Here is a 14349-nt window from a genome sequence, read left to right as displayed (position 1 = left end):
TAGAAATTTATATTCTACAATGACGGTTTTATAAACCGTATTTTGTTCATCAACGAAGGGAACGCACCGTCGTTGATGTGTTACTAATTACCCATTATGTGGACTTTTACGACGGTATCCAACCGTCATTAATTAGTCTTCAACGACGGGAAAATATCCCCGTAACTAATGGTAACGACGGGAAAATATCCCGTCACTGATGGTAACGACGGGAAAATATCCCCGTTACTAATGGTAACGACGGTGATAATTACCGTCGTAAATATTAATGACGGTAATATGTTCCGTCGTTATAGACTCTATAACGACGGGTAGTATATCCCTTCGTGACCCTTTAGCGAAGAGGGCTTCAACGACGGGTGACGAAGGGATTTTTCCCCGTCGTTAGCATACAATAACGAAGGTTTTTAGCTCTTTAACGAAGGGAAATCCCTTCGTTAAAGATGTAATTTCTTGTAGTGAATCTCCCACTATTTCAAAATACACAAAAGTGGACATCATTTGGAACCAAGAATAACAAAGGAAATGTCAGAGAGAATTGAAGATACAATGCATTAGATACTAATGCCTTTTAACTTGAACTAGTCCTAGGACAATGAATCTTATCTCACAGAAACATGGTAGAATAAATTCTTTGAACCAATATTCCTTGAGCGTGAAATAGAGGACTCATGCCTACACTGCACCTTCATTATATTGTTGTTCATACGGATATGCGCTTTTTGGCCCTGCGCTTCTTGTGCTTCATGAGTGCTCTAGAGTACGTGCCTAGGTACCTATAAGAATCGACCCAGTTCTACACTCACATAGGTGGATATCCATTGAATGTGTATAAAATACATCGCCACAAATTGGGCTTATGGACTCTCCATTAAGAGTTTAACTCATCCTTTCACAGTTTATCAAGTACTACATGTATATATGAAAATATACTATATGTATACAATGAACTATCTCACCATAGGTAAGGACGTCTCATAGAGAAATTGATAGTATTGTCAGAACAAGGAGTGACTTATTTTTCCCTTTGAACCATCTTCATGGGATCACCAATCACGTAGGTAAGGTTGTCGCCAATCTTCCTCTATTAACTAGGAAGTAGTCTCATCCCCCTCGATGTAATTTCCACTTGCCTCCGATTAAATGGTTTAGTCAGAGGATCGGCCAAATTTAACTCTAACTTCACATAATCTAGAGTTACAACTCTAGATCGTAGCGACTGCTTAATACTTGCATGTCTTAGACTTATGTGTCTACTTTTACCATTATATATATTACTCTTGTCTTTTGTAATTGCAGCCTGACAGTCACAATGCATAGACACAAAAGGATGCAGAGTAGAATCAATGGGAAGACATGCTAAAAAGTTTCTCAACCATTCAACCTCAGCACATGCCTTACTAAGGTAACTAACTTAGACTCCATGGTAGACTGAATTATCAAGTTTTGCTTGGATGATTTCCAAGACACTGCACCCCCACCAAAGGGTAAACACATAAAACTAGTGGATTTGATCTCTTGTGAATCTGAGATTTAGTTTGCATCACAATACCCTTCTAATACCGGTGGAGACCTTCCAAATCTTAGCCCATAATTAATGGTGCCTTTTAAGTACTTGACCAATCTTTTCTAGGGCCGTCTAATATTCCTGACTAGGACACTGGGTGTATCTACTTAATCTGCCCACTGCATAAGCTATGTCAGGTCTTGTACAATCCTGACTAGGACACTGGGTGTATCTACTTAATCTGCCCACTGCATAAGCTATGTCAGGTCTTGTACAATTCATCAAGTACATAAGGTCTGCCCACTGCATAAGCTATGTCAGGTCTTGTACAATTCATCAAGTACATAAGGCTTCTAATAATTTGAGCATATTTAGGGTGTGAAACACTATGTGAATTATTTTTCTTAAGTTGAACATTTGCCTCATAAGGCGTCGACACAGGCTTACTATCATAATATTCAAACTTTTTCAAAACTTTTTTCACATAACGTTCTTGAGTCAAAGTGAAACCATCTGTATTTCTAAGGATTTTAATCCCAAAAATCACATAAGCTTCTCCCAGATCCTTTATATCAAACTGGGAGGATAAAAACTTCTTTGTTTTACTTATTACTTCAAGACTAGGGCTCAAGATGAGCATGTCATCCACATAAAGGCAGATAATGACATACTAATGATTCTCAAATATTTTAAAGTAAACATACTTAACTTCATCATTTATATAATAACCATTGGATAACGATGCATTATCAAATTTTTCATTCCATTGTTTAGGCGCTTGTTTCAACCTCTATTAAGACTTAATTAACTTGCATACTTTTTGCTCATTTCCTGGTATGATAGTACCCTCGGGTTGATTCATATATATTTCTTCATCTAGATCGCCATTCAGAAAAGCTGTCTTGACATCCTTTTGATGAATAAATAAATTATGAATTGTTGCTAAAGACATTAGAACTCTAATAGAAGAGATTCTAGTTACAGGAGTAAAAGTGTCAAAATAATCTATGTCTTTCTGGGTGAACCCTTTAGCTACAAACCTAGCCTTATACTTTTTAATTGAACCATTAGCTTTAAACTTTCTTTTGAAGACCCACTTATAATCTATAGATTTAACACCAGGTGACAAATTAACCACCTTCCAAGTATGATTGGATATGATATAATTCAATTCAGAATTGATCGCATCCTTCTAAAATGGTGCGTCCCTGGAGCATATTGCTTCATTATAGATAACTAGATCAATATCCAAAAGAAATCTGTAGAAGTCATCACCAAAATTGGTGGATTTTCTCTTTCTTTTACTCCTCCGAATTTCTATTTCAGAATTTTTAGGATTTTGTTGTGAGTCTTCACAAACCATGTCTTGTGAGTCCTTATGAACCTTAAAGTTTTCAAAGCTACTTTTCATAGGAAAAATATCTTCAAAGAAAATAGTATTTTTACTTTCAATAATAGTATTTTCAGCTGCTAGATTATTATTGTTTTTTATAACAAGAAATCTACTAGCAGCACTATTTTGAGCATAACCTAAGAACATGTAATCTACAGTTCTAGGTTCTATTTTTCTCTTTTTAGGTTCATTCACATGGACTTTGGCAAGACACCCTCACACTTTGAAATATTTTAGGCTAAGTGTATAGCATTTTCATGATTCATATGGTGCCTTTCCATTTTTCTTATGGAGTATCCTATTATGAATGTGACATGCAGATAGAATAGCTTACCCCCACAAGTTCAAGGGAGCACTTGAACTCACAAGCATGGCATTCATCATTTTCTTAAGGGTTCTATTTTTTCCTTCAGCAACTCCAATAGATTCCGGAGAATATGAAGGAGTGGTCTCATGTTTGATGTCATGTTTATCACAATAATCTTGAAACGAATTTGATTCATATTCTCCTCCCATATCTGACCTAAGTGTCTTTATCTTATGGCCAAGTTGATTTTTAACTTTTGCTTTATATTTTAAAAACATGTCTCCTGCATCATTCTTATTTCTTAGAAGATAAACTTTTGTATACCTAGAGAAGTCATCTACAAATATAATATTGTAAAACTTTTCTCCTCTAGACATAGTACTCCTAAATTCACCAAGATCGGTATGAATAAGGGTAAGCAACTCAGTTTTATCTCTAGAAATAAGTTTGCAAGGTTTCTTTATGGATTTTGTTTTAGCACATACTTCACATTTTTCAAAATTGATATTAGAAAATTCAGACAATAATCCACATGCTTTCATCCGGTTTAAGTATTGAACATTAACATGTCCTAATCTACTATGTCATATTTCTAAGGAATGAAGCAAGTAAGCAAAAGAAGGTTTTTCATTTATAACATCAAGATCATTCAAAACAAACAGTCCCTAATTACAGTAACTCGCACCAATGAAAGTACCACTCTTGCTTAGCACAAATTTATCAGCCTCAAAAGTCATCTTAATATCAGCTTTTCCCAACAAAGAAACAGATATCAAGTTTGAGTGAATTTTAGGAATATGCAGGACATTAGTCAAAGCAAGGGTTTTACCAGAAGTCAACTTGAGATTGATCTTTCCTTTCCCTTTGATAGGAACAGGACGAGTCTCCCATGTAGACTTGTTCTTCTCCATCCTTGACTTTAGTGTATGCTGAGAAGGCTAATTCATCACCACAAATGTGGTGGGTAGCTCCAGAGTCTACTACCCAGTTCTTGTCCCCAATAGCTAGAATGACTTCAGAGACAACAACCACGAAAACATCTATTTGAGCAAAATTTGCTTTCGAAGGATTTTTGTTGTCATCTTTGTCTCTGTTATTATCTTTCCTGTACCTGCACTGAAAAGCATGGTGTCCTGGTTTGCCACACATATAACAATTATCTTTATTTTTCTTCTTGAAGGTACCTCCATTAACCTTCAAGTCCTTTTGATTTTTGTTAAATGGCTTCTTTTTGTTCTTATTGAACTTGTTGTTGGGTTTATCTACAACAATATTAGCTTTAGAATCAAATTCCTTAACTAAATTAACATCTCGAGTCCTGTTCTTTTTCTCTATATGGATGTGAACAATCACATCTTCAAAAGACATTTTGTTTCCACTTGTGTTTCACACGAATTTTGTAATAATCCCAGGACTCAGGGAGTTTTTCAACCAAACATCCAGCGATAAAGGAATCAGGTAAGGTAATTCCCTCAGTTTTCAAATCACTGATAAGTATATAAAAATCATGAATTTGAGCGGAGACATCTTTCTCTTCATTCATCTGGAATGTCAGAAAACTGCCTATAACATATTTCTGTGTATCAACATCTTCGATAATATACTTGTTTGTTATTTTTCCCATATTTTCATGTGCATTCTTATAGGAGCAGTAAATGTCAAAGAACTCATTTGATAAGCTAAATAGAATGGTATGGCGACATACCTTGTTACTTTTTTGGCAAGCCGCTAGCTTTACTTCATAATCTACTGAACCTGGTAGAGGTTCCTTTTCGGTGAGATATTCAACATAGTTGAGAACATCAATGGCATCAAAAACCCTTTCCTTCCAGCGCTTGAAATGATCTTCCTGGAACTGTTCGATCTTCGACGTATTTGGAAGAAGTCACCCAGATAAAAAATTCTCCTGCGAAACGACGGTCGGACTCCATTGATGTTTGTGGTTGTAGCATCAGGGTTGGTGACACAATCTTTTGATCCAGCCATTGGACAAATTTTTTCTTAAGATTGTTGGTGAAAAAATGCTTATAACCGGAACAAATCACAAGGTGTGTGAACTGCAGAGGCGTGTAATCATTGTCCTTAAGAAAAGATTTCGCCCCTCATTGGTGCAAAAGGCTACAATGACGTCTTTCCTCACAGGATTCAATGACAGACAATAGGTTAAGGTGCACTCCAATAACCTGTTCTGCAAAGAACGGCAAAGATCTCTCTCTGACAGGAAGGAAGATAGAGCACATAAGATTTGAAGTGTCCTAACTAAGGAGAATAAGTCTCAATTTATAGATAAGCATTCTCCTACGAAACAATGGTCGAGACTCCATTGATGTTTGTAGTTGCAGCATCGGGGTTGGTGACACAATCTTCTGATCCAGCCATCAGACAAATTTTTTCTAAGATTGTTGGTGAAAAATGCTTATGACCGGAACAAATCACAATGTGTGCGAACTGTCGAGGCGTGTAATCATTGTCCTTAAAAAAAGATTCAGCCCCTCCTTGGTGCAAAGGTTGCAGTGGCGTCTTTCCTCACAAAATTCAATGACAGACAACATGTTAAGGTGCACTCCAATAACCTGTTCTGCAAAGAACAACAAATATCTCTCTCTGACAAGAAAGAAGATAGCGCACAGAAGGTTTTAAGTGTCCTAACTGAGGAGAACAAGTCTCAATTTATAGATGAAAATTAAAATTGTAGGAAAACCAAACGTTGAACCTCTTGGGAACACCAAAGGTTGAAAAACGTTGGGAACACCAAACGTTAAAAAACGTTGGGAAAACCAAAGGTTGCAAAATAAATAACAAACACCTCACCTCTTTTTCCAATGTGGGACTAAACATATTTGCCTTTGTGTATTTGAAATACACAACAATGAATGGCTCCGCCAATGGCCATACGGGTGCCATGGCATGACCCATCAACATTTAGAGCACAGGAGCTCAGTGGTGGAGCTTTCCAACCATATATAGGAGAACATTTAGAGCACAGGAGCTCAGCGGTGGAGCTTAACCAAATAGTCCACATGTTGCAAAGAATCAATAACCACAAGTCTAGCATATAAGAAGCTCTTAGTTATGCCCCCGTATATGACATTGTTCCTATAACTCCAAATTTGTCTGCATATATATGGCAATGCAGGCAAGTCTACCCATCAGAGAAAAATGAGATTTACTTGAACATCTCTGGAACCACCACTTTATTTTGGTTTGTACGTTTTGTTGAGGCCCATACGACACTGCAAATGGCACACTAAAATAGGACCAGAGAGAGAGTGAGCTAATTAACTCTTAATAAAAAGATGTTCCAAGGACTCCTCTTCACGTTGAGTACAACAGATGCATTCGGAGGCAAGGGAGAATCCTCTTTGCTTGACAATGGAATCAACAGGGAGGGTTTTTATGAAATATCCTCCAACGTATAAGCTTGGAGCTAGTGGCCGGGCATTACTGTCAGCCAAATATCATGCAAGGTAGAATGAGTTCTCTTGCGGTCTCTGATTGAATTCCAAGCAGGTTTAACAGAGAATTGGCGAGCCTTACCAGGTATCCAATGCCTTACGACATCATTCTCAGATAAAATAGGAGCAGTATCATACAAGAGTTGAACAAGCTCCTCACCAAGGGTGGGTGAAAAGAGGAGAAAAATCCCAAAAACCATCATAACAAAAATCCTTGATTTATTAACGTTGCTATCCAGGAAATCATCTAGGAGATCAAAGTTAAACTCAGGATTCCAACGATCATACCAAAAGGATAGTTCACACTCTTACCCACCGTCCTCGCAAAATGATCCGCAAACGACCGATGCAACAGACATGATATCCTTCCGTTCCCACAAGCATCGTAAGGGACCCTTCCATAGGCGAGGAGAAATTGGAATGTGATATTTTGCTCGCATAAAAACAGCCCAAATAGACTACGAAGAACACAATTGCCAACATTGTTTCAGCAACAAGGCAATTTTGATGTCGCTAAGAATGCTATCGAGACCTCCTTCATCAACTGGGAAATTAAACAGAGCTTTTTCCAGGTTAACCAATTGCCTTTTCTTGCCAAATTCTGAGGATCCCCAGAAGAATCTAGCAAGGATAGACTCAATTTTCCCGAGCAAATTCTTAGTTGTAGCCGTAGCAGCTAATAAGTGTATCGGCGTACTACACAAAACATGTTTGATTAGGATTAGTTTACCCGCATGAGATAATAATTTGGAATGCCATCCTTGAATTCTAGCTTCGATTCTATCAAGTTAAAGGTTGAGAAAATGCAGATTTTCTTTGGCCAGGCCCTACAGGAACTCCCAATACTTGGAAAGAAACGAAACGCTAGAAAACTTTGCGGTACTGCATACCACCCTGACCCGAGAAGGAGAAGCTCTATCAGCAACGAAAGAAACCGGTATTCGTCTCCCCTTCTTTCAGCCATTTCATTCTGGATTTTTGTTTCCAGAATATCTCCTCTTGAGCAATAGCTTGTCTCCATTTAGCTCTGTAGGCATTGTATTTTCGAAATGTTTCCTCAACCCAATTCAATTGTAACGCATCATCAAGAGAATTGATTTCGTTAGCAAGCATAGAAATCTTAGTAAGTATATTGCCAAATGGGTTGAGATTCCATACTTTGAGAGCAGCTCTAAGATGTTTAAGTTTTTGAAATGTAGGTCTTGCAGAGGAGATTGTGAACATAGAGTGGACGAAGATTTTTAAGGACTAGAGACTTGAATTCAAAATGTGTGCACCACATCCTCTAAAAGCGCCAAAGCCTTAGACCTGAATAAGAGTTCATGTCCCATGATAGCACAATTGGGAAGTGGTCAGAAAAATCCCTGCTCAACAGAGTAGCCGAAAGACCTCCAGTGAATATTGAATAACAAGTCAGCTGATTGAAGGATTCTGTCTAAAATTTGCCAAGTACGACGAAGACCCTCCATGTTATTACGTCATGTGTACTTTTTTCCACTAGAGGTAGGAACTACAACCATTTGACATTCATGAATGCAAGAATTAAATTCTTCCATAGCAAGAGAGTTAACCTGAGCACTCTAATAGTGTTAAAAGTCACCTCCCCATATCCATGGCCCATGGATAGAGGAATGAAGCTGACGAAGATCCCGCCGAAGTTTCCTTTCTAGCTTGCATCGTGTGTTTGCCATATATAGCAGAGAGATGGAAAGAAACATTGGCAAAAGATACCTCCATAGTGAATGATTGAACAGAGATCAGAATGGGGGCACTCCTTGCCGTCATAAAATCCATATTTTGCCACCAATACTCTCATTAGAGAGCCACTTGTTAGAATCACAGAAAAATGCAAACATTCTACTGTAAGTTTCTTTCACAATAGGCTCCACAAATATACACAAAAGATGCGGAATTAACTGTCAACAATAAGTAAAAGTATCAGAGTTCCCAAATCCCCTTGGGTTCCAAAAGATCGTATTTATAGGAGAGTTAGGCATTAGGAGGAGGATGGACCTTTACCAGACACTCAGGGGTTTATCAGGAAGTCTTTTATTCCTCTTATTTCGAGCATAACACGAAGAGAAAATCCGCTCAGTGACTGCCCAGATTGATCAGTTCACGCTCATCTTCATTGCCATCATAGTCACAAGTACCTAAAGTGACTGAGTTTGACTCCTCATTCGGGTCTTGAGCATCTTGAAGGGGACTGAAGGGGTTGCTGGACTCAACACCATAATCACTCGACTCAACAAATTCCGAAGAGTCTTGAGTAAGAGCCTTGTTGTTAGAAGAAGAAGAAGATGGAATATAAATTGGATCAGACTCGGAAGAGTCGTCATGATTGTTGTTGGTTGGATTGGACTTCTCATGGGTATAATCAGCTTTAGCTTTTTCAATTTGGGCTACTTGAAGATTCACAGCTTCCCAGAACGCTTCATTAGCTTCAACATTGGATTGGAGGGATTTTTTTGAACAAAGAGAGTTTCTGTTCTTTGATGGACTAGCATTGTTTTGAACACCTTGTGTGCGCACGAATAGAGCCGGAGATTGCTCATTAGCTAATGAAGGAGAGCCATTCATACACTTGTTTCGACATTCTCTAATACTATGGCCTTCAACATGACAGCCATTGCAATCTTTAGGCAGATTTTCATATATCAAAGGTTTGACGGAACCCATCATCATATAACCCAATCCATATGTAAGATGGAATCGTTTTCCTGAGATCAACTTCAATGCACATCCAAGCAAGAAACAGCCAATCTTATTGGCTACTGTTTTTAAAAATTCAGGTATAAAACACTGCAGTGGCTGCTTTGGCATAGCCACCCAAACAGGGGCGCGACAAGCATTCTCTTTCACGTGGCATAGATTATGCCATTTATATATCTTGTAGTTAAAGTTCTTTTTGTAAGAGGGCATGTAAGCAGATCAGCGTTGTCTTGGAATCGGAGAAAAAAATGATCGCAACGAGTGGGGACCAATCGTGAATGGGTGCAAAACACCCCAGGACCTGATCTCTACTCGGCTTTCTTCAAGTGATGGTCTTCCACCACTAAATTTCATCACCAATGCATTTGAATAAATGCTTTCAATCTGTCAGGAACTAGAGATCAATTGTCAGGTTCCGGAGATCAATCCACAAACCTGTCATATGAATTGATAACTGGAAATCTGTTTGCGGAGCTGGAGGACATAGGTACTGGGGGAAAACTGAGCTGATACACTTGTGGAGCTGTTGTGCACATGTTTTGAATACAGGGGGTTTATAATAAATGTGTAAAAGTCTGTTACGAACAGTTAATTCTGTTCTGTTTTGTTTGTTCAGCCGTGCACGTTTTGTGCACGTTTTTGTGTTTCTTTGTTTTGAGCTGGAGTATAAAGAAGGGATTGTAAACTGAAATGATATGAATGAATAAGAATTCTGTTCTTCCTCTCAACTCTAATTTCTGTTCTCCCCTCAAACTCAACTCCTGTCTTCATTCTTCTCAATCTCAGTCTCAATTCCCAGTCCATGTTCATCTTCTTCCTCATACTCTCTTCTTGAGTTTTGTTACAGGTTCAGCTATGGCCAGGAGCAGCACCATGAGGTTCGACAGAAGATTCGGATCCTCACAATTGGTATCAGAACAAAGCTTATTCAATCAACAATGGGCGGCAAGAATGAGGAGGATATCTTCTCATCTGGACGAGAATGCAAAGCTTCTCCAAGAACTCATGAACTTCAAGAATCCAAGCCAAGAAATGAGCAAGAGCTTCACAGATCAAGATTCGCAACCCAATCGAATCCTCTTCGTCACCATTCACACAATGATCTATCCTATAACGGAGGAAGTGTTGCATCAAGTATTTTCTCCATATGGGTTTGTAGAGAAGATCGTCATTCTTCAAGAGACAATTGGCTTTCAAGCTCTTATCCAATTCAAATCACAACAAAAGGCCGTGGAAGCAATGAATTCTCTACAAGGACGCAACATTTATGATGGTTGTTGTCAATTAGCCATACAAATTTTCAATCTCAATAAACTGCAAGTTGATTACAACAATGAGAGATCGCAAGGGCGTGATGATTTCAGCAAAGAATTTCAGCCACCTTACAGTTCTGGTGGAGGTATACCAAGGGATGATTGTCGGATCTTGAGCTCCAAATCAAAAGAAAACAGAGAAATCTCTAGGCCAGGAACTAAAGATTCAAGCAAGAGGAATTATGAACCTACCCACATCTCCCAAACTCAAATGAATGTTGATTTTTCTGAAGAATTTCAGCCTGCACACAGTCTTAGTTCATCCATGGCTAGGAATAGCTCCATGAGGGTGTATCGAGGCTCTCGAGCCTCACAAATGCCGATGTCAGCTCCGATGAGAAGCGATCCAAGCTGTAGAAACAACGAGTACAAGAAGCGTCTTCATTCTCATCAAGCCCCAACTCCTGTAACTATTTCTTCTTCCAAGAAAACCCCACAAAGGTGTTCGACGAAATGGCTCAGTGAGCCGTTGAGATCCATCAAGAACCTACAGGGATCTTTGAGGCATTCGCGGAGGTTATCCTCTCTTCCTTTGTCCCAGATTTCAAATGGGTCGAAGAAAGAGAATGTGGGAAATTTTGGTGTGAAAGTGGTCAAAAAGAAGCTAGTGGTTCTTGCTGTTGATGGAGATACAAGAAAAGCCCTATCAAAGAAGTTAAGCAAAAAGCAGTTGTAGTAAAGCCTAAGCCTGAAAATGTAATTGAGATCAGTCCTGATACCCATAAGACCTTGAAGGAGCGACATGATGCAAGGAAGAAAAAGACGAAGCCGCAATTTTCTCGTCTCCACCAAAAGCCAAAACTCAAGAACCCGCCATGGCCATCCTCAAACAAGAGAAAACCAAAGCTCAAGAAATGGCCATACCCAATATCAAGCAAGAGAAAGCCAAAACTCAAGAACCCACCATGGCCAATCTCAAGCAAGAAGAAGAAGACTAAGAAGATGAAGTTGTATGCTTTGAATGGATCGCCGAAGGCTCAGGTTTTTTCATCGGTGCCTCCTGAGGGGATCTCGAGGGCCGAGCTCGAGGAAAAAGTTGGTGGTCTTTTGGCGTACGCTGATGCTAGCTCAAATTTCCCTGTTGAATCACCTCTAGTTCCTGCCAGGAAGAAGATTCCTCAATTTGTTTTGGAATTAGAGGACTTAGGTAAACGTCCAATGGTTTCTTCTACTCAGCCAGGGAGAATCGCTACAATGTCGGTTTCTCATCGTGTAGCTGAGGAGATGGATGTCACAATAGGGGAAGAAGTCGGTTATAGCATCTGTTTTGAGGATTGCAATAGCAACAAAACAATTCTCAAGTACCTAACGGATGGTATACTCTTAAGAGAGGCTATGGCTGACCCACTTCTTGAGAGATACAAGGTTATAATACTTGATGAAGCTCACGAGCGAACCTTAGCAACAGATGTCCTGTTTGGGCTTCTGAAAGAGGTTTTGAGAAATAGGCCTGATTTGAAATTAATTGTGATGAGTGCTACACTTGAGGATGAGAAATTTCAGGGATACTTTAATGGGGCATCGTTGATGAAGGTGCCTGGAAGGCTGCACCCTGTGGAAATTTTCTATACCCAAGATCCAGAGAGATCATTTGGAAGCTGCCATCAGGACAGTTGTACAAATACACATGTGTGAGCCTCCAGGTGATATACTTGTTTTTCTTACTGGTGAGGAAGAGATTGAAGATGCATGCAAGAAGATCACGAAGGAAATCAACAATATGGGAGATCAAGTTGGTTTCGTAAAAGTAATTCCGTTGTACTCTACATTGCCTCCAGTAATGCAGCAGAAAATTTTTGAGCCTGACCCTCCTCCATTAAAAGAGAGTGGCCCTCCTGGGAGAAAGATTAATGCAGCAGAAAATTTTTGAGCCTGACCCTCCTCCATTAAAAGAGAGTGGCCCTCCTGGGAGAAAGATTGTGGCTTCAACCAATATTGCAGAAACTTCATTAAAAGAGAGTGGCCCTCCTGGGAGAAAGATTGTGGCTTCAACCAATATTGCAGAAACTTCACTTACAATTGATGGAATAGTATATGTTACTGATCCCGGGTTCTCTAAGCAAAAGGTTTATAACCCAAGGATTCGTGTGGAATCTTTATTGGTGTCTCCTATATCAAAGGCAAGTGCGCACCAGAGGTCAGGTCTTGCTGGTAGAACACAACCTGGAAAATGCTTTAGACTTTACACAGAGAGGAGTTTCAATTATGATCTACAACCACAGACATATCCTGAGATGTTTGTACACGTGGCTCAATTGCTTAGTTTTATACCTGAGAGATGTATTGTTTTTGGGAATTCGAATTCTACTGAGGCAGCCCATGATGCCCGAATGAAGTGTATTGGGGTCGCAAGCAAGCACCCAGTGTATGAGCTCAGTGTAGCTGATCTTGTGGTTAGAAGGCTCGATGAGCTTTCGATTGTTGATTTGAAGAATTTAGCTGATGTTGATCTCCTCAGTCAAAATTTTCAGAATTCAAAGTTTCTTCAATTTGTTTCAAAGATGAGTCGTGGTGAGCTTATAGTTGTTGAATCAGGGCAAATTATGGACAGGAGGTCGGTTGTCAAAGGGAATCGCTTGACATCTCAAGTTCTCGTCAAAGGGAAGTAGCGCACTTCATTAGATTCAACTTGGAGACCTTCCTGGGAACTTGTTAAACAATTTCCTACACTTGACCTTGAGACAAGGTCCAATTTAAGGGGAGGGAATTGTCAGGAACTAGAGATCAATTGTCAGGTTCCGGAGATCAATCCACAAACCTGTCATATGAATTGATAACTGGAAACCTGTTTGCGGAGCTGGAGGACATAGGTACTGGGGGAAAACTGAGCTGATACACTTGTGGAGCTGTTGTGCACATGTTTTGAATACAGGGGGTTTATAATAAATGTGTAAAAGTCTGTTACGAACAGTTAATTCTGTTCTGTTTTGTTTGTTCAGCCGTGCACGTTTTGTGCACGTTTTTGTGTTTCTTTGTTTTGAGCTGGAGTATAAAGAAGGGATTGTAAACTGAAATGATATGAATGAATAAGAATTCTGTTCTTCCTCTCAACTCTAATTTCTGTTCTCCCCTCAAACTCAACTCCTGTCTTCATTCTTCTCAATCTCAGTCTCAATTCCCAGTCCCTGTTCATCTTCTTCCTCATACTCTCTTCTTGAGTTTTGTTACAGGTTCAGCTATGGCCAGGAGCAGCACCATGGGGTTCGACAGAGGATTCGGATCCTCACACAATCATAGTCAGTTCACCATTGACAAAGTTGAAAGCTAATTCTCCATTGCGATTGCCACAGATTACATGAGCTCCCACATGAGGAATTCTAGCGAAAGACTCAATTTCATCCGCACGAGCTCGAACAAAACCAGGCTTCTTGGATGGCCTAGTGACTCGAACATAGGTCCTCTGTTCAGGTGGACTCCGACTGGAATTACCTTGGAGAATTGAGGCAGAACCAAGCACCAAAGAGGCTCTTTTCGATATATGGCCAAGAGAAGTGGCCTGAGCAGTAGCCACCTGGCCCACCAACAGCGTTGGAACTGATGGCTGAAGTGGATGGGGAAGGATTTTTATGGCTTGAAGAGGCTTGATTTGAGGGGTTGGGTGGGGTGATCAGGGGCATGGGTGGGCTCAGGGGGCGGTGGAATTGGACGTGGGTCAGCCATAG

Source organism: Asparagus officinalis, chromosome 4 (assembly GCF_001876935.1).
Source record: "Asparagus officinalis chromosome 4, Aspof.V1, whole genome shotgun sequence".
In the NCBI taxonomy this organism is placed as follows: Eukaryota; Viridiplantae; Streptophyta; class Magnoliopsida; order Asparagales; family Asparagaceae; genus Asparagus; species Asparagus officinalis.
The sequence above is the reverse complement of the archived record's forward strand: the minus strand, read 5'-3'. Positions refer to the sequence as shown.